Consider the following 19,704-nt stretch of genomic DNA (forward strand, 5'->3'; position numbering starts at 1 on the left):
CAGAGTAGTCACCAGCTCTGGGCTGGGGAGCATCAATGAGGGCCCACGGTTAAACCAAATTCTGCCTAGCTTAAACTTAAGAAATATATTGGAAGAATATGAGGGTGGGATTGATATATTCACAGGATGGACAGAAGATCAGAGGAACAAGGCTCTGATCTGAACAGGAAAGAGAGTTGGAAGGCTAAGAGAGAGAAATCTCTGCAGTGGCCTCATATCGGGAAATCCATGTCATCGTGGGTGAGCACCAAAGATCACTTCTGTGTTTGATTCAATTAATTAAGATCCCAAGGTCCAGTAAAGACCTTCCAAGGGCTGAGCAGAGGTTACCTGCCTCTGGGCAAACACGACGAGGAGAGAGTCTCTAGCCCCATCGAGCTCCATGGGAAGAGGAACAAATCTAGATCATCCTGTCCTGAAAAACTATACACGTGAGAGAGAACTCTCCAAAACAAAATTATGATGTTGTAAAGACCTATAAAGGAATGCTGAGCAGTCAAAAATTATATAGGTACACTACATAGAGCTTCCTGCTTCCCAAGGCGGCACGGCTTCTGGTACATAGCTGGTGCTTATTAAATATTTGTCGAATGAGTGGAATACCCCTCAGCTCCAGAAGTCCTGGTAGAGGTTGATCCCAGGTCAGATTATCCAAGTATCAATTTTCAGGATAAATCCTTCCTGGAGCCTCAGTCTGGGGCTACACCAAACCAGTCCCTCATGCAGGGAGGCGTGAGGTAGGATGTGGATTAAAGGGAAAACTGGAAAAGATGGGGATCAAGCACTACGATGTCTTTTTATTTTCTGTCCGTCTTTTTCTCTCTTTAACTGAGTGTCAGACCCTACCTATATTACTTGCCTTTAAGGCAGAAGAAAGTCTCAGTGTTATTTACTGTGGACTATTGCAATATCCCAGGTAGTAAAAAAGATCTCAGCACAATTAGCGCTGAAGAATTGAAAAGAATTACTCACATGCTCAAAATGTCCATTGTTGGGATTCCATTCATTTGACCAGTACAGTGAATTTTCTTTAGTGCCCTTCAAAAAATAAGTTTCTTTTCTTTCTGCTCATTGGAACAAAGAGTTTTCACTGGGAAAATGAAGATATTTTATAGCAAATTCTTGTGGATCTAATATTTAAGGAAGGTTATGTACTCCTCATCATTTCAATAGTATCCTTCCATCATTTAGTGGACGATCACTCAAATATATTTTGGAATATAATCTTTTACGTAAGAATAGTTTTAAATAAAGAAAACCTTCCTCATTTTTTGGCTAGCATTGGCCACTAAATAAAAGATATTTTTTTGTTTTCTCTTGGAAACTGATAATAATCACTAGTAAGTATTATTTTCATGTTGCCTTTTCCTACTGTTATTTCTACAAATGTTGAAACAAATGGTTGAAAGAAATTTTGTCAATAATAATCAATACTAGGCATCTCTAATTCCTAAGCAATGCCATAAAATGACCACTAATGACAGGTGAAGAAAACAAAAGTAGAAAATTGTAATTATTGTATTTTAATTATTTTTAACAGTAATAAAGTCTTCATTCTAACATAATTTGGAGAATTATTTTGGCTCTAAATAGGATCAACATTGATCCATGTATGCTGTAATCAACTGATAAAAATGAAGAATATAAATTGGCAACCTGATTTAAAACTTTTTTATAACTCCAGAGAATATAATGTCACTTTGTGGATATTTATATCTTCTGTCTCCTTCAGAACTAAACTCACCTTTTCATTCAGCTCTTGCAGTTCTTGTTTCAATCCAATTAAACAGGACTTACTGAGTGAAAGGTTGCACGTGAATGCAAGATGTACAAAGGAGAGTAAGGTAAATTCCGTGCCCTCCAAGAGCTTATGGTCTGAGGGTGGGAGAGGCAAGTTCACTAATACAAGACAAAGAACTAAGTGGCAAAGTGAGGTACAAAGTTCTGTCTCCAAATCTATAAAGGGCACTTCTGTGGGAAAGGGTAGAATCTATGTTTTCAAAATTGGCCAGTCTGCCATGACATATTCAAGCCCACCCACTGGCCCGTTGGCTGGAAAATGGCTGGACTGTAGAAGCAATTGGGTCATTGCCCCTGGGAAACCTCTGGTGTTAGATCTCTGTAAAGTCAAAGGAATGATGCTTACAAACTCTCTGTTTTACAGGCTGCTTCTGTGGATGGATCGTATGATACTTTTAAGGTTCAAATTTCAGGAGAACAGCATAAAAATGAAATTTGATTAGTCAATCTAACCCTTTAGGGTGCATAAAAATATTATGAGTGCTTCCATATATTTCTACATAGAAATCATCATAGGATTGAAAAATACCACTTTATATTCCCCACAAACTCTATAAAGAGCACTGCAACCCTAAATAAAAAAAGAGTTTGCTCTCAGGTACAGAATCCAAATGGGCAGAACTGGCAATGCAAATGAAGACAGACCCATGCCCTGAGTGATCCCAGGTCTCCTTCAGATGCAGAAAAGGAATATTAACCTGAAGAATCACTAAATGTCTTAGAAATAAAGGCGACTACATCTTAGTATATAAATGTTGATTGAAAGAGTTGGTATTGAGTTAATAGCAGTAGTTCAAGAGTCAGTTGAAAGTTGTTATATAAAAGTTGATTGAAAGAACTTGGGAAGAAAAAGATCAAAGAAAAAACCCAAAGAGGTCAAGAGAGGAGCATAACACAGGAGCCTGGGAGCCATCTTCACATACATAAATGGCGGTCATGATCCAGAAGGTAGCACTTGGACAAAAGGATGTCTGGAGATAAAGTGATCCAATTTTGATCGACAAGAAGGAAAACTTTCTAGCCACCATAACTTTCCAAAATTAGAGTGGGCTGTCTTAGAAGGTAATGGTTTTCCATCACCCGCAATGCTCAAATTGAGCCTGTACAACCACATAAGAAGAAGAAGAAAGAGGAGGAGAAGGAGAAGAAGAAGAAGAAGAAGAAGAAGAAGAAGAAGAAGAAAAACCATTTGTTGAGTTCCTCCCCATGAGCCAGGCTCCATACTAAATACTTTTCATGCATTATCTCATGTCATCCTCACCACAACACCATGTGGTACATTATTATTTCCATTTTAAGAGAGAAGAACCTGGGGCATAGAGGATATCAGTAGCTTTCCCAGGGTCACACAGGTAGTATGTAGCCAAGCAGGGATTTAAATTAGATTCCGACTCCAAAGTCTATCATATCATACTTTTATGGGGAATGTTGTATAAAAGATTTAAGCAGATTTTTATCTTTCCAAGGGATAGGTAAATCAATTATCTTATGTTGTTTTTTATCTTTCAAACCCAGAGATTCTACAACTCTGCAAACACAAGGCACAGATAAATTAGACGACATGTGAATGTTACCGAGCTAGGTACTGCTAGAACTGTGTCTAGAACCTGCTTCCTGGATCCGAACCAGTTGAGTGCTCGTTTTACAACATCATTCTGCCTTCTAAGTATGGATCTAGGAGTAGGCAGAAGAAAAGAGTGAACTTGTAACATGGAAAAATTCTCTCCAACTAATGCTAAGAACAAGCAAAACTGGAAAGGGCATTTGCCCCTCAAATGGTAGACAACCTGTAAAGGAAAAAGAATGCAAAAGACAGCTTTATGTTTCACAAGCATGTGAGGTAGTTCCTTAAAGCTCGAGAAGGGTCGAGATTCCCAAAGTGAAAGACACGTATGCTGGCTCCACCACACGTTCAGCTTCTCTTTGAACAATGAGGACTCTTACGTGGTAGGGTAATAGGCAAATTCTTCCCTGACTTGTTAAACTCGGCATTACATGATCTAGCTTATACCCTGGATTTCTTATTTCTTTCCATATTCTTTTTGAGGTTAAAGGACTTTTCCATTATTTTTCTCCTCAAATCTTCATAATAAGCCTTTCAGTAAATAAGGAATATGTTATTAGCCTATGCTCATTTTACAGCTGAGGAAACTGAGGCCCATGAAGATGATTTCAATGGTTCACAGCCACTTAGCTGGTGCATGGCCCAGCTGGGTCCATGTAGATGTGCCAATTCCCAGAGCAATGCTCTTTGTCTGACACCACATTGACTTTCTTCTCTAGACTACAGGACAGGATAATACAGAGGGCTTCAAAAGCAATTGCAGGGGCCAGCCCGGTGGCACAGTGGTTAAGAGTGCATGTTCCGCTTCAGCAGCCTGGAAGTCGCTGGTTCAGATCCCAGGTGCCTACATGGCACCTCTTGGCACGCCATGCTGTGGTAGGCGTCCCACATATAAAGTAGAGGAAGATGGGCACAGATATTAGCTCAGGGCCAGTCTTCCTCAGCAAAAGAGGAGGATTGGCAGCAGTTAGCTCAGGGCTAATCTTCCTAAAAAAAAAAAAAATCTATTGCTATAGCCATATACATGTCTTACATTACATTTCTTTTATGTACTACTTTATTTTTCAAAAAAGAGAAGCTGGCTTAGAGTATTATAAATCTCACATTTACTTTTTTTTTTTTTAAAGATTGGCACCTGAGCTAACAACTGTTGCCGATCTTTTTTCTGCTTTCTTTCTGCTTTTTCTCCCCAAATCCCCCCAGTACCTAGTTGTATATTTTAGTTGTGGGTCCTTCTAGTTGTGGCACGTGGGACGCCACCTCAGCGTGGCCTGATGAGTGGTGCCATGTCTGCACCCAGGATCTGAACCAGCGAAACCCTGGGCCGCCGAAGAGGAGCACACGAACTTAACCACTTGGCCACATTTACTTAATTTATCCAAGTAGCTTTTTTATGCCTCAGATTTATATTCATTTCAGGTAACTGGTAAAAAACAGAAAAACCTATTTGGAGACTATTATATATGTAGATTAACTCACATGCTCATTTGGAAAAAGAAAAGATTGCTAGAAAAAAGCACTGGGAAGATTACAAGGAAACAGGAATAGACATATTTATAATTTTAACATGATTCAGTGGCACATCCCAGTGGAACATTATTTTTAATTTAGTGTTTTATTTTATTTATCCATGTACATTTTTTCATATACCAATAATTAAGAATGAGGAAACCAATTTTCTCAAGGACAGTGAGGTATTGCCTCATTGTCCCATACATTTGTAGAGCTTAGGGCCAGAGGAAACAAACAGATGTACCAATGAACGAGCATCAGGAGGGCTGATATTGAGGGATTGAAAAGCTATCATCATCTTTTTACTGAGGTCATGGAATCCAGACTCCTGAAGTAAGGAAAGGAAAAACTGGCTTACACCAACTGGGGATGGTAGGTTAAAACTCTTTCTTTTCAACCTGTTTCATTGTTTGAGCATAGTAACAACTCGAGAGGGACAGCTTCCCCACTTACCTTGAATTGCTAAAGCAAGCGTGCCAAAAATAAGGGAGCATCTTTGGATTACCTGTTTTATCAACAGAACAACAGAAAACATACTTCTTGCTCATAAAAAGTAGAAACCACAAAGACTAACATTCAGAGAAAAACTATGGGAAAACATTCTGCTACCGTGCCCCCATGAAAAGTCTCTAAGACAATTTAGGAATGAAAAACCACACCAAATTTTAAAGTGTGGGCTACAGATTGCTAGAAGTTATAAGCTAATTCTAGTATGTTAGATACTGCTTTCTTGAGGGTAAGAAAGTGATGGAATATAATGGACAACCTTGAGACATTTCTAACCAATGATGTGAAGGCTGGGTTTCCAAGGTAACAGCATAATACATGCTCTAGAAAGCTGAATTAGACCAACAGGGAGGAGGTAATTTAAAATGAAATGGTACCAAGGAAAGATACTACTCAACACAGTCATAATTTTATATAGAGCTCTCTCCCCTTTAAAATAACAAAGTTATAATCTCTAACAGCACATGGCAACTATAATTTAGAATACTGTATTGCATATTTGAAAGTTGCTAAGAGAATAGATCTTAAAAGTTCTCATCACAAGAAAAAAAACTCTGTAATATGTATGGTGATGAATATTAACTAGACTTATTGTAGTGATCTTTTTGCAATATATACAAATATTGAATCATTATGCTGTATGCCTGAAACTAATATACTGTTGGATGTCAATTATAACTCAATAAAAAAAAGGTAACAAAAAAATCTAACAATAAAAGAACATACGTACATCCTGGGAGCATCCATTGGGCTAAGAGCCAAGAAGAAGTTAAAAGTGTACACCTTCTCCCTATCTTAAAGATGATGAAACGAAGGCTCTCTGAGGTTAATAACTTTCCCAAGGTTATGCAACTGACAAGTGGTAGAAATCATTTGACCTAGCTCTTAGGTCCAGTGTCTGTACTCTTCCCACCAAAATACTTCCACCTAGACTTGGGGCTTACATGTCAGGGGCCAAGTGGGCACCTGTGTGAATGGAAATCTCCTATTTGTTTCAATAGCTGCAGCTCAGTTCCAACAATTCTGTTTAAGACTTCCTTGCAGATGCTGCCATGGTTGGGCAAACAGACCCGGTAGCTCAAGAGAAGGGTCTGGGCTCCAAAAACAGACTTGCAAGTCATATACCTATCAATGGTGCTTTACGTAATGAGTTTTGGATGTACTAGAGATCATTAAAAGGTGACAAGACCAAGGAGCTAACATAGTCTTGGGAAATACGGATAGTTAAGAGCTTCAAAGAGGGAGAAACCCCAGAGGAAAAACTTAGCTTCCAGGAAGAAAACTAAGATGGAAAGATGTGAATGGTAGAAGGAAAACTGGGGAAACCGGTTTTGTAGAATTCCAGTGAGGAGACAGCTTCAAGAAACAGGGAGTGGTCAACGCTGTAAAATATTACAGACAGGTCAAGTACGGTTGTACAGAACTTACGGATTATGCAGTATTTAGAGGATAATGCCCACTCAGAAATAGTTCTAAACCTAAAAAATAAGACTCCAGATTATAAGACTATATCTGAGGTAGAAGAGAGCCCATGGAAAGGCTTTTGCATCCCAACATTTATGAAGAAACTACCATAGCCCTGGCCTGGCCACAATTCTTATGAATAGGAACTGAGATCACACAGGTCCCTTCAGCTCTCCATACATCATATAATGCAAGAATCCCAACCCGCCTCAAACTTCCTTTCCTTCATTGGTTTCCAAAGCCTCTAAATCATGTCTTACCTGAGCTCCCCAAAGCCATGCAACTTGACAGCTTGACGCTTTCCTCTTCCCTTGCTCCTCATTTATGGTGATGCCTGATAATAATAATAATAACTTCCATTTACTGAGCACTTACAACATGCCAAGTACTTCACATGGTTTATTTTTAATTCTCAGAACAGCAGGCTCAGAGAGGTGAAGGAAGTTACCCAAAGCTATACATAAGGGAGGAGCAGAGCCAGGATTCCCATCAGGTCTGTCTGGCACCGCAGCCTGGCTCTCCACCACTGCGCCATACTTAGAAGCCTCTATGAAGGCATATCATTGCCAACTCTGTCCCAGTGGAGGGGATAGCTCAGCTGCTGCGAAAGCTGTGCTCATGGCCTCCTTGCTTTAATGCCAAGAGACACTACTGTCTTCTTCCACGTCTAGGTGTAGGCTAGCAAGCAGCCACTGTAAAGGTTACTATGTTTGCTTCACTGACAAATAATAACTGTAAATGACACTGTCACATGCCCTCGCTGGCCATAATGCAAGCACAGTTCTTCATCAAAGACTCCCCAACACTTTATGAAATAAGGCCCTAGGGAGCCAGCCCCAGTGGACCCAGGAACTTGCCTAGGCATGTTTGAATCCAAAAGACAGCACAACTTAGACCCCAACTAAAATCCCTGACACATATAAATCTGCTTGAAATCTGGTGTGATGGTTTTAAAATGTTGAGTTGCAAAGAAATCTGAGCTCTAGGAAAGAGAGACAAGGTTACAAAACACAGCAGCAGGACAAATAGGAGGACCAGGGCTATCATAAACAGAATATAGGTCCTAAGCTTGGGACAGTCAGACTGGGAAAAATTGAAAAGGATCTCTTTTTTCAGAAAGAGAGGTCTTAAAATGCTCAAGGAGCATTACATGCTCAAAGGAGATTTGCTTTAGGGGAGGGGAAATTGGTTAAAAGGGCCAATTTAAGGTGATCTATACGTTAAAGGGAAAGTTAAGCAAAACTTGATCAACACAAAGCTTCAGCTAATCTCAGTTAAAAACTCAAATTATGAAAATTCCTTTGTTTTCTCTGACAAAAAGAATTAGGTAATTGACCTTGTCTCATTTTCACTTTAGCAGCCCAAAAGTTTGGTGCCAAATTTGAGGCTTAATTATAGCAACAATAATTAACAGTGTGGGTCTTCCCAAGCTACATATTTATTTCTTTTTCCCTTTCTAGAAAATGTATGTTTCTCTGATTCCTGAATTTTTATTTGTATTTACATTTCACCATTTAATTCTATGTAACCTTTGGTGACAAATTTTCATTGCAGACAAATAATGGTGGATGATTGATTGAAGGATGATGATAGATAGATACCTAGACACAGTGATGCTGACTGACAGGTCATTGACAAATTGGTGTAGAACAGGGAGAAACTTGGCAGGCCTTGTTGATTCATTGCGGGAGGGTGGGAGATTAAAGAACCAAAGATGACTACCAGGGTCTCTGGCTCTGGTGGCTGGGGAGAAGGTGATGTCGGTCAAGACGGAAAATACATCCTGAGAGGCAGGGAAGGATAATGAGTTCGGTTTGTACATGCTAAGTTTGAAAGTCCTGGAAATATACAGAAGGTAGTTAAATAAATGAGTCTAAAGGTAAGAGAAATGTTTTGAACAGGAGACATAGATTTTTCTTTTAAGCAGCAGTATAAAGGTTGTAGTTTAACATGAGAATGAAAGCAATCACCCAGGGAGAAGGTCCCCTCTTCATGGATTTAGTCATAATAGAGGAGAAACAATTCAAGGACAGAATTCCCATAAACACTGAAGGGATAAACAATACAGGAAGCGGGCAAAAAGTTCTGAGTGGAACCAGGAAAGAATGTTTGGAAAATAAAGGGATAGAGTGTCAAATGAAGCAGAGAGATCCAGTAAGAAAATACTGAAAATGGTAAAAAGTTTGGGCAGCTGGAAGATTACTCATGGTCTACAAGGACCAGACTCAGTAACATGGTGGGAGCAGAAGCCACTCTTCTGAGAAGTGCAGATGAGAAGAAAGGAAGATGCCAAAGGCAGAAAAACCCACAGAAATCACAGAGGATTTGAAGGGAAAGTTCAAAGAAGAGGGGGCTTGGGTTTTACCTTCTGGTTGGGAGGATGCATGGAGACTTTGTGACAAGGGATTAGAAAGGGCTGAGGAAGGGAACTGGAAGTTCAGCGGCACACACTCCAGCATGGCGCAGAGTAAGCAGCTGAGGGACCCCAGCCTTGCCCTCAGAAGATATTTAGAGGTGCTGAGAGAACCAGTGAAGCAGAAGTGGGCCTGGGGTAGGGAGGAGAGGCCACAGAATGCAAGGTCCATAGGAATGAAATCTGTGGTGGGTGCCACTGATTTACATGCATACAGGACACCTTCCCGAAAAACCAGGCTGGATCAGCTGCACCCCAGCCAACACCCACGCGTTTAGCCACATGGCATCTGAAACTAGAAACGGCCCAGGGAAAAGTCAGACCAGGAGCCCTGCCTCTGCCAGAGAGTCTGCTAGCATCTCCCTCCGCCCTGATACTCTTGAGAAAGAGAGGAGAGAACTCTTAAGAAAGGGGAGAAGCTGCCCTGACCAGGAGTGTAACTTCGACTTGAATGATCATTTATCCAAATGATGAATCTGAAACAACACAAAAGATACTTTTTAAGTTTGAAAAGACTCCATACCTCAAAAAGATAAACTTAAGGTTTTGAGGATTTTGTTTTCTGGTTTTATTCTTCCCACTATGAGGGCAGTGGAGGTTAGAGTGCAAGATGAGATCAGTTATAAAAAATAAAAAGCATTCTAATTTTTGCACAGATGTAATAAAGTGTATACATTTTCACCCTTCGGTGCTTGCAAACAAAATGTCATTGCAAACATAGCCAGGAGAATGGTTAAGACTTGTGTTGGAGAGTATGGTGAAGCACTTGCCCACATTTTTAATTAACATGAGGGACTAACCAACAGGAAAGCAGAAGAGGGGGATAAGGCGGGACAAAGGATGTCATTCCAGACCGCAGAATCCTCAGATTGGGAGAATCTTTTTTCAAGAACGTAGAAGAATAATGGAATTATAGATGCCATTTTGCAGAGAAGGCAGAAAACTGACAACATCCTTCAACTCTGTGGTTTTCTGTGTTTGAGGAGATGCAGAGGAAATGACACATTCTTGGGAAAGTCATATTATAGTTATGGTAAAGAAATAGCAAGAACATTCTGGAATGAAAGTGAGAATGTAGGAGAGCTAGTTTATGATGGAATGAAGTTTGGATGGGGGGCGCAGTGGAGTTTGGGTCCTCTTTCATAATGAGAAGCACAGACCATGACCCCAGGCAAGAGAGAACCATAGAAATTAATGTGTCTGGGGCATAAGGGATGAGCTAACTTTGATGTTTCAAAGAGAATTTTGGTGTAAGTGGCTTCAGTACAAATATTAGTTGAGGTTCCAGATACAGCTGAAGGTCTTCTGAAGCCAGCAATACATGACCTAATTTGAAATCACCAAGGGCAAGGCAGGCCAATCCCTCTCAGGGATGGACGCCTGGTCTGTGGGTTTTGCGGCCAGTTCAAGTAAAGGTCCTGGTTAGGCACTGATACAAATTTCTGAGTACAAATTTCAGGCCAGGAAGGAGTCTTTGCTATCCTGAGCAGCAAGCCCAAGCCACCTTCAACTCTCCCCACGTGGTTCTAACAATCTCCATCACTGACCAAAGGGCAGACGTCTCTTATTGCCAACCTTTTCAGCACCCAAAGTCTCTTTATTCTCTTTCCCCATCAGGTCCTGTTTTGTCAAATATTATCTACCATTGAGAGGCAAATATGGATCAGAGGGGGAAATCAAGTATTTAAGAGGTGGGAAAGACTTTATGTGCTTTGATAGCACTAAGCAGTAAATTCTGGAGAAATTTCATCCATCAGCCAGAATTTCTAGAGAGAGAGCCAGACCTTGTGGAGAGAGGGGAACAAAACCAGAGGAGCAAACTGGCAGAAATGTGGAGCGGTGTGCATTCTTTTAACCTCAAGTGTGAGAGCAGCCAAGAACACAAAGAGTTTTACCGAGTAGAGGCAAAAAGTCTTCCTCAATCTCAGCTGTACATATTTCACTCCTGGTTGCCCCCACCTAACCGTAATGATGTTACACTAAGAAAAAAATGCAAATTAAGAATTAGACGATAATTAGAGGCAGCTCCTTTGATCTCTTAATATTGTTAGCTCAATCTTGGGAGAGGGCCCAGGGCAGTGATGCTCAACTTGGCTGCACATTGGAATTACCCGCGAGCTTTCAGATGCTGAGTTTTTTAAGTTCCCCAGATCATTCTAATGAGTACCCAAAATTGAAAACTACTGGTCTTGGGAGTATTGCCAGAGAAGATTGTACCAGAGATAAGAATGTTGTTCTGAAGGAGTAGAAGATGACGTATATACAACGGAGTTAATTTCCCCTTGTGCACATCAGAGTTTCTGAGGTCCGTGGAAACTTTGTTTCTCCTACTGGTCCTGGTCAAGTAATAAATCATGCAGTTGCCTATTACTTGGATTTGCCTGATGTACACAACAGTGTCTGCCAGGAGGGGAAGTGGAGAACCTGGAAGGGGAAATGGTGAATGCTCACTCTCCTGGCATCTGGGCGGGGAAGTGCCATGGAGGGGGAAGCTTGCTGCTCTGCTTGCCCATCTCATCTCCCTTGAAGGACCAGGCTCACACCAAGTGAGGAATACAACAGGGAGTACACATTGTGTAGTGAGTAATTGCTGATTTACTCATGTTTTCTGGTTTGAAGACATAGTATTAGTTCACCATACGATAACCAGCATCCCACTGGAATGGTGACGGAGAACTGAGGCTAGATAAACACACCGAAGTTTCAGGGTCGGACAAGATGGTGAGAAATGATGTGGCACAGCTGGAAAATGAAGCTAAGAGCACAGATACAAAGCTCTGTTTCAGATGAACAAGTGTAAGATGTTCTTTTGGTTCTTAACATTTTGAAAATGGTTCTCCGCTAGTTCATTCAAGGGCCCTGAGGACCCAGGAAGAACACCTGGTCTCAGAAGAGGTCATCACCTGCGTGGCATAGCCAAAGGCCCGCCTGCCTAATGTAATGCCGACTCAGGCTCTCCACGATAACAGTGTTTGGCCACATTTCTAATGGTCTTTTATTTTACAACTCGGTTTCTTATTTGTTTGTTTATAGCTTGCTATTTATTCTCACCCTGGCAATATTATATTGTTGTATTATGTCAGATGTGCCCTTCTCTACATGGAAGAAGAAAGTGAGCTGCAAAGACTTCCTCTGACACCACATCTAAATCATACAGGACTAAATTTTCGAATATTCCAGACGAGACAAATTATTAAGCAAATACTGCACACAAGAGGATTTAGGAAATTTACGCATGGCTTCCAAACTGTGGCAGTGTAAACTATTTATATGAACTCCTGCCTTGGCCAAGATGACAATTTAATCCCTAAAAGAGCTGATGTACGTACAAGTGACCTGCCCAGTGCCCAGAGGATAGTTGGCACTCAGTCATGTTAATGAAATGTGAATCTGAGTCTTTCTCTTAAAAGGAAGCAGTGGACATGATTCTAATGATCAGAATTGAAAGAACATTTGGAAGAAGATGACTCTGCACTTTAAAATTAGAAATGCCCAAAAAGGCGGATGGTAGGTTTTGTCTGATGTGGTTTGGCTGTATCAAGCACAGCTTACAAGGCATACGCCAGGATGTATTCAGGGGATTGGTTCTTGAACAGCCTTCAAGGCACCAGCCTCATGTCAGACAGCCTTATTCTGACCCTACCAGCATTACCTCTGTTTATCTCACTTCCTGCCTGTTTTACCTTTCCAGTTCTGTGAGACTCTCAGCTCCAGACACTCCTGTCTCATTCCTAAACTGCATTTTACCTTTTCCACCTGACAGGTACTGACACCTTGGTAGTTCTGGTATTTGATAATGTACCTCACTTGCCTCAGTCTTGGGAAGCCCCATTATCTAAGAACTGACCTTGCAACCAACAATAATATGGATCAACGTCATAGTATTGGGCCAAAAAACTTGAATCAGACACTTTCTCTAGACAGCAAATTTTTTAAAGTTCTGAAAAGAGAAAACCATGTCCCACGCCAATGCCAAAATAAATAACAATAGGGATCAACCAGTCAATAGGGAAGGTAAACTTTTTAAAATAAAATTATAACAACACATTTAAATATTATTTTTCCTCTTTCTCTTCCCGACCGTTAATGTTAGAATGCCCTGGGTTTGGTCCTTAGCCATTTCCTTTCTTTAACTATACTCACTCTTTAAGTGATTTTATTGAATCTTGTGGCTTTAAAAGTAATAATTCACTGTTGACGTTCAAATTTATATCTACAGGCCAACTCCCTTCTCTGGGCTCTTATCTCATATATCCCGCACCTTGACATCATCACTTGGAGATTTGTAAACATTTCTAACAGGACATGTCTACACTTGAACTCTCAATTCCCCTCCAAAGACTGCTCTTTCTCTCAGTCTTGCCCATCTAGGTGGATGGCACCACCATCCACCATGTTAGAAGGAAGTAATAAAGGAAGGCAGGAGGAAATGGAGGGAGGAAGGGGAGAGGAAGGAAGAGAAGGAAGGGAAAGAGGAGGGAAAGAAATGAGGTTGGGGAGACAACCAGTTAATGGAATATAACGTGGTACTGGGAAGTATGTAAGCAGAAAGAAAAAAATTTTAAATAGAATTTTAGTGGACAAAACACTTTTGAAAACCATCTTCAGGAATTGCTTATGCTTTAGTCATTGATCCAGATTTTAAACTAAATTTTAAGAATGAGAGACAGGCATCACAGAGAGTCAGCATTTTTTTAAAAAAATGGATGATAGAGTCAGCAAATGCCATTTAAAATGTCTCTATGACTTAATATTGCAATCAAGCTCATCAATATTCTGCTGAAGTCAAAAAATTCTACCGAAAATGATACCAGCTATTTTCAAAACACAACTGTTGAAATAAAGAGACTAAGTCCAGAACAATGGTATACATTAAGTAAAGTAGGTTTGGGGTGCAACCATTTGTAAAATGTTGTCTAAATGCAAGTTGGGTGATGTTTATTTTAAGGCAAGTTTTAAAACCAAATCTGATGAGTCAGAGCTCCAAATGTGGATGAAAAGATGTGCTAAGAAAGAAGAAAGACAAAGTAGACCCTCCAACACCGCTTCCTTCTCTCTCTTCATGTGCGTACACTCATCACTGAGTGCGTGGCTCTGCCCAGGAGCTTAATGCCAGCTGATCACTAACATTGGACCATGGTCAGCATTTCTGCCCTCGGTATAGCAAGACAGCAATGGGACAACCGAATTCCCTTAATTGCCCTCAGGCACCATCAGTCAAGTCCACATATATTTGCTGGGTCCCCTTTGGGACAAGACCCCTTGTGCTCTGTCCTGCAAAACTCTTCTCTGGCTTCACCCTTCCCTGGAAGCTGGCACTCCATATTGATTTTAGTAGTAGTAGTAGTTACTAACTTTTAACTAAAACTCTGCTACAGAGTATGAGTTTTGTCAGAACATACATTTTTACGGAGAGAATAAATGATTTGAGAGCATGATTAAGGCTTGAAAGTGGTGCTTCACTCGCTTCCTTTAATTTGGAGATTTTTTCTTCCTTCTTTTCTGCTCTGTCATGCAGTTGCAGTGCGCGCTGACTCCAGCAATTTCACCAGATACCACAGACAAATGGCTTTGGGATGCTGCCAGTTGCCCTGTAGACATGTGCTTCCCATTGACTTATCTTTACTCATTATTCTGTTCTTAAGATCATTGTGCAAAGAATCTGAAGATTACGAAATAACAAGGTTTTCCAATATGCTGCAGTGTTTAAACATGTGATAAATTAACAAGGGGATAGTGCAATGAAAGCATTTGCATTTAGTTTCCATTCAAGGCACAGAGCTAATACAGCGTTAGAGAGAACGCGATTTGGTTTATTCTCAAGAGTTTGGGTGAACACAAAACTAAATAAAGCTGAACCATAACACGGTGAGATTTATTAAATCTGCACAACCAAACAAAGTAACACCCTCAACAGTGACCACACTCTCCCCTCCTTTCAAATCATCAGGGTATAGAGGCACGATTTCCATAAATCTGGCAAAATATCACAATTAAAAAGCATTTTGGGGGGCTGGCCCCGTGGCCGAGTGGTTAAGTTCGCGCGCTCCGCTGCAGGCGGCCCAGTGTTTCGTTGGTTCGAATCCTGGGCGCGGACATGACACTGCTCATCAAACCACGCTGAGGCGGCGTCCCACATACCACAACTAGAAGGACCCACAACGAAGAATATACAACTATGTACTGGGGGGGCTTTGGGGAGAAAAAGGAAAAAATAAAATCTTTAAAAAAAAAAAAAGCATTTTGGGGGCTGGCCCCTTGGCTGAGTGGTTAAGTTCGCGCACTCGGCTACAGGCGGCCCAGTGTTTCATTGGTTCGAATCCTGGGCGCGGACATGGCACTGCTCATCAAACCACGCTGAGGCAGCATCCCACATGCCACAACTAGGTGGACCCACAACGAAGAATATACAACTATGTAACGGGGCTTTGGGGAGAAAAAGGAAAAAAAATAAAATCGTTAAAAAAAAAAAAGCATTTTGTATGCCAGCACCCCACAGATACATATTTTCTTGAGGGAGAATTTTCATTAAAAAAAAGATAATGAGGGGGCTGGCCCCGTGGCCGAGTGGTTAAGTTCGCGCGCTCCGCTGCAGACGGCCCAGTGTTTCATTAGTTCGAATCCTGGGCGTGGACATGGCACTGCTCATCAAACCACACTGAGGCAGCGTCCCACATGCCACAACTAGAAGGACCCACAACGAAGAATACACAACTATGTACCGGGGGGCTTTGGGGAGAAAAAGGAAAAAATAAAAAAATCTTTAAAAGAAAAAAAAAGATAATGAGAGTTACACAAGAAAAGAAGATGAGAAATTTTGATCTTATACCAGTTTTTTCATTCAATCATCTTGGTCAACTCATGTGTTTTGCAGGGGTTTATTTTCCAAGTATAAAAATATTACAATGAGGGGCTGGCCCCATGGCCGAGTGGTTGGGTTCGCGCGCTCTGCTGCAGGCGGCCCAGTGTTTCGTTGGTTTGAATCCTGGGCGCAGACATGGCACTGATCATCAGACCACGCTGTGACAGCGTCCCACATGCCACAACTAGAAGGACCCACAACGGAGAATGTGCAGCTATGTACCGGGAGGCTTTGGGGAGAAAAAGGAAAAAATAAAATCTTTAAAAAAAAAAATATTACAATGAAACAAAACCATCTTCCTCTTCACCTCATGGTGAAAATGAGCAGTTTTCTGAGTTGACACTTATAAAGCACATTTAACTTTTTAAAGAGCTTTTTAAAAAACATACAATAAGAATAAAGTAGTTTTCCAATTATGTATTAATAATTCAATTAGAAAATCAGCATTTCTGTAGATATTCACTACAGGACAGTTCACACGGGACTTGTTGGATGGATAGCATTGTTTTGATAGAACTAGGCACAGGCCCAAGAACAGAGATTTAAATCTTAAATATGAAACAGTCCTTTGTTTTGCTTTTCTCATTCTTTGCAAAGCCCACTTTGTGGCTTTAAAAATATTTACCCACGGGATACTATCCTCAGGAACTATAACCAAGAAGTTGCCAACTTGCTATTATTTGAGGGGGCGCCAAAAATACCCTTGCAACAAACGTCTCCCCAGGTCCTCCCTGATGCCTGGAATTTCAAAGTTGGGATTCACTCATTGGTACTGATGGGTGACATCTTCCTGTAGTGACCTTTTGAAGTGGGGAGAGTCAGGAGGAGGTATGGCTGATCAAACAATCAAGAGATCACTGCACCGTACGTACCATCATTCGGCCTCCATTTCTCCATATTATTCACAAAGATATTCTGATGTCTTCAGATGGTTTACTGAAACCCAGGTCTATCACTGCTATAGCATGTGTTTCCAAACTTTTTGAAAGAAGGTTTCTTGAGAAGTCCAAGGATGAAGCCAAAGCGACGTTGGGAGCTCAGCTCTTGAGCAGAACAGAGGAAAGGAAGCAGTGCCATCAACTACAATTCCCATACACACTGGGCGTCCTGGGACCCCACAGAGGAAAAATTAGACAGGCTTTTAGAGACCACTTCATTTGCTTCTAAATGCTCATGAATTATATTTTGGAAAATCCTCTTTAGAATTTAACCAGACATTTCCCTTTATTAAAAAAATTAGGGCATTTAGCCATCTTAGACACTCTCTCATTCTCCATTTCTCTCATTTTCTCACTCTCTCATTTCTAGGGGTTGCTTGGAATTTCAAAGAGTTTTAAAATGAACCTAAAAAGTTTCTTCAGCATCCTTGAATTAAGGCCTGAACATCTGAATTCATCCAGAGTCGGTTGTTGTTTTCTCTTTACATCTCAACCTATAATAAACTATAATTTATTCTTTATATTGCTTAATAAATGCATTCTTGTCTTAAGACCACTGTTTATGTTAGAGAAAACAGACGGAAAACAGGAGTTAATTATCTCTGTCTCCTTTTGTCATCTGTTAACATCTATTAACATAACCAGCCTCCTCCAAATTGAGGGGAGAACTGTCTTTGCTTTGTCTTAATAAATCTTATAGGATTAATTGACTAATTCAATTATGTGCACATATAAATTTGATCTTTAAATGCTAATCAATAAGGAAATAAAAAAGAATTAGTGGCTGCAATTTTACATTATTCCAAGGGCATAGATCCTATTATTTGGAAATACTTTAGTTGAAATCCATATTTTTTCAGGTTTGGATTAATTTTATTCTTGCAATGTTCACTAGGTTCCGGACACATACAAATAATAGGGAGTTTTCTAAAACTATCTTGATTACTATAAATTCCCATGTGTCATTATCAAAATACTTAATGAAGTTATTTTACGTAAGACAGCACTGCTGTTACAAATACCTAAATATGTGGAGTGGCTCTAGAACTGGGTAAAGGATACTGGCTGGATGAGTTTTGAGGTGCATGTGAGAAATATGGACATTAAGGGTGATTCTGGTGAAGTCTCATAAGAAAACGAGGAGCATGTTATTGGAAATTGGAGGAAGCCAAAAGAGCAGGGCTGCCCGGCAGAGCGATGGGGGTAACAGTGCAATCCAGTGGGCCTGGAAGGTGGGACATTGAGCCAAAGCAGATTATTCTCATGACTTAATATCCAATGGAATTTGACTTGCTAAGTTTTGGACTTGCTTGGGACCTGTCACCCCTTCCTTCTTTCCTATTTCTCCCACTTGGAATGAGAATGTCTAGCCTGTGCCCCTCTTACCATTGTATTTTGGAAGCACACAACTTGTCTAGCTTCACAGATTCACAACTGGAGAGGAATTCTGCCTCATGATGAATTGTACTCAAGTCTCACCCATATCTGATTTAGATGATGTTTAGATGAGGCTGTGGATTTTAGACTTTAGGGTTGATGCTGAAATAAATCAGGACTTTGAGGGCTGTTGATATGCAATGAATGTGTTTTGCATATGAGAAGGATATGAATTTTGGGGGCCAGGGATAGAATGCTATGGACTGAATTGTGTCCCCCGCCCCTTGCCAAATTCATATGTTGAAGCCCTTAACTTACAATGTGATGGTGTCTGGAGATAGGTCTTTTGGAGGTAATTAGGTTTAGATGAGGTCATGAGGGTGGGGCCCTCAGGAAGAGATTAGCGCCCTTACAAGAGAGAACAGACAGCTTGTTTTTTCTCTCTCTGTCTCTACCTGCCCACACCGAGGAAAGGCCATGTGAGGACACATCAAGAAGGTAGCTGTCTGCAACCCAAGGAGACAGCTGTCACTACTGTCACTAACCAGACATTAACCCTGCTGGCACCTTGATCTTGGACCTCCAGTCTCTAGAAGTGTGAGAAATAATTCCTGCTGTTGAAGACACCCAGGCTATGACATTTTGTTATGGGAGCCCAACCAGACTAATACAAGTACCACAGTGTTATTTCTTGAGGTTCCTATTCTTTTCCTCAAGAAAAAGAGGGATGAAAACTTAAAATGTTGGGGTTAAATAATGAACCCACTGAGCAATAAAAAGAGATTCACTTATCCTTGGAATAAGCAAATCAAATAGCATGTTTCCCTCACAACACAGTAGTTACCTACAAATTACTAAACCATTTCTTTTTGTTATCAGCAGGAAAGAAAACACCGCGATATTGGTGGTGATCATTCTCTCCCCTCACCAAACGGGCTTTTCATTCATCCCTGTCGCTCTAGCACGTTCACTGCTCTCTGCATGAAGATCTGATAAGGCTCAGAAGGGACAGGAAAACTTAACTTCAATATTTTCCTGCTGGGCTTGAGAGTGTTTTGCAGACCCTGCAAGATGAAAATCTTAGCTGCAACCTCAGGAAGAAGACGCCTCACTTTATCCCTTCCTAAGTCCCCATCTCAGGCAGGCAAGCAGCGCTGCAGAAGGCACTGATTAAGACGAGGCAGATTTTCCTTCACGCTTAAAAGGATTATCTCTGAAGATGCTTCTTTGCTTCCAGGTCAGCTTTTTATAAATACTACACCTTCAT

Source organism: Equus asinus, chromosome 4 (genome assembly GCF_041296235.1).
Source record: "Equus asinus isolate D_3611 breed Donkey chromosome 4, EquAss-T2T_v2, whole genome shotgun sequence".
Classification (NCBI taxonomy): domain Eukaryota; kingdom Metazoa; phylum Chordata; class Mammalia; order Perissodactyla; family Equidae; genus Equus; species Equus asinus.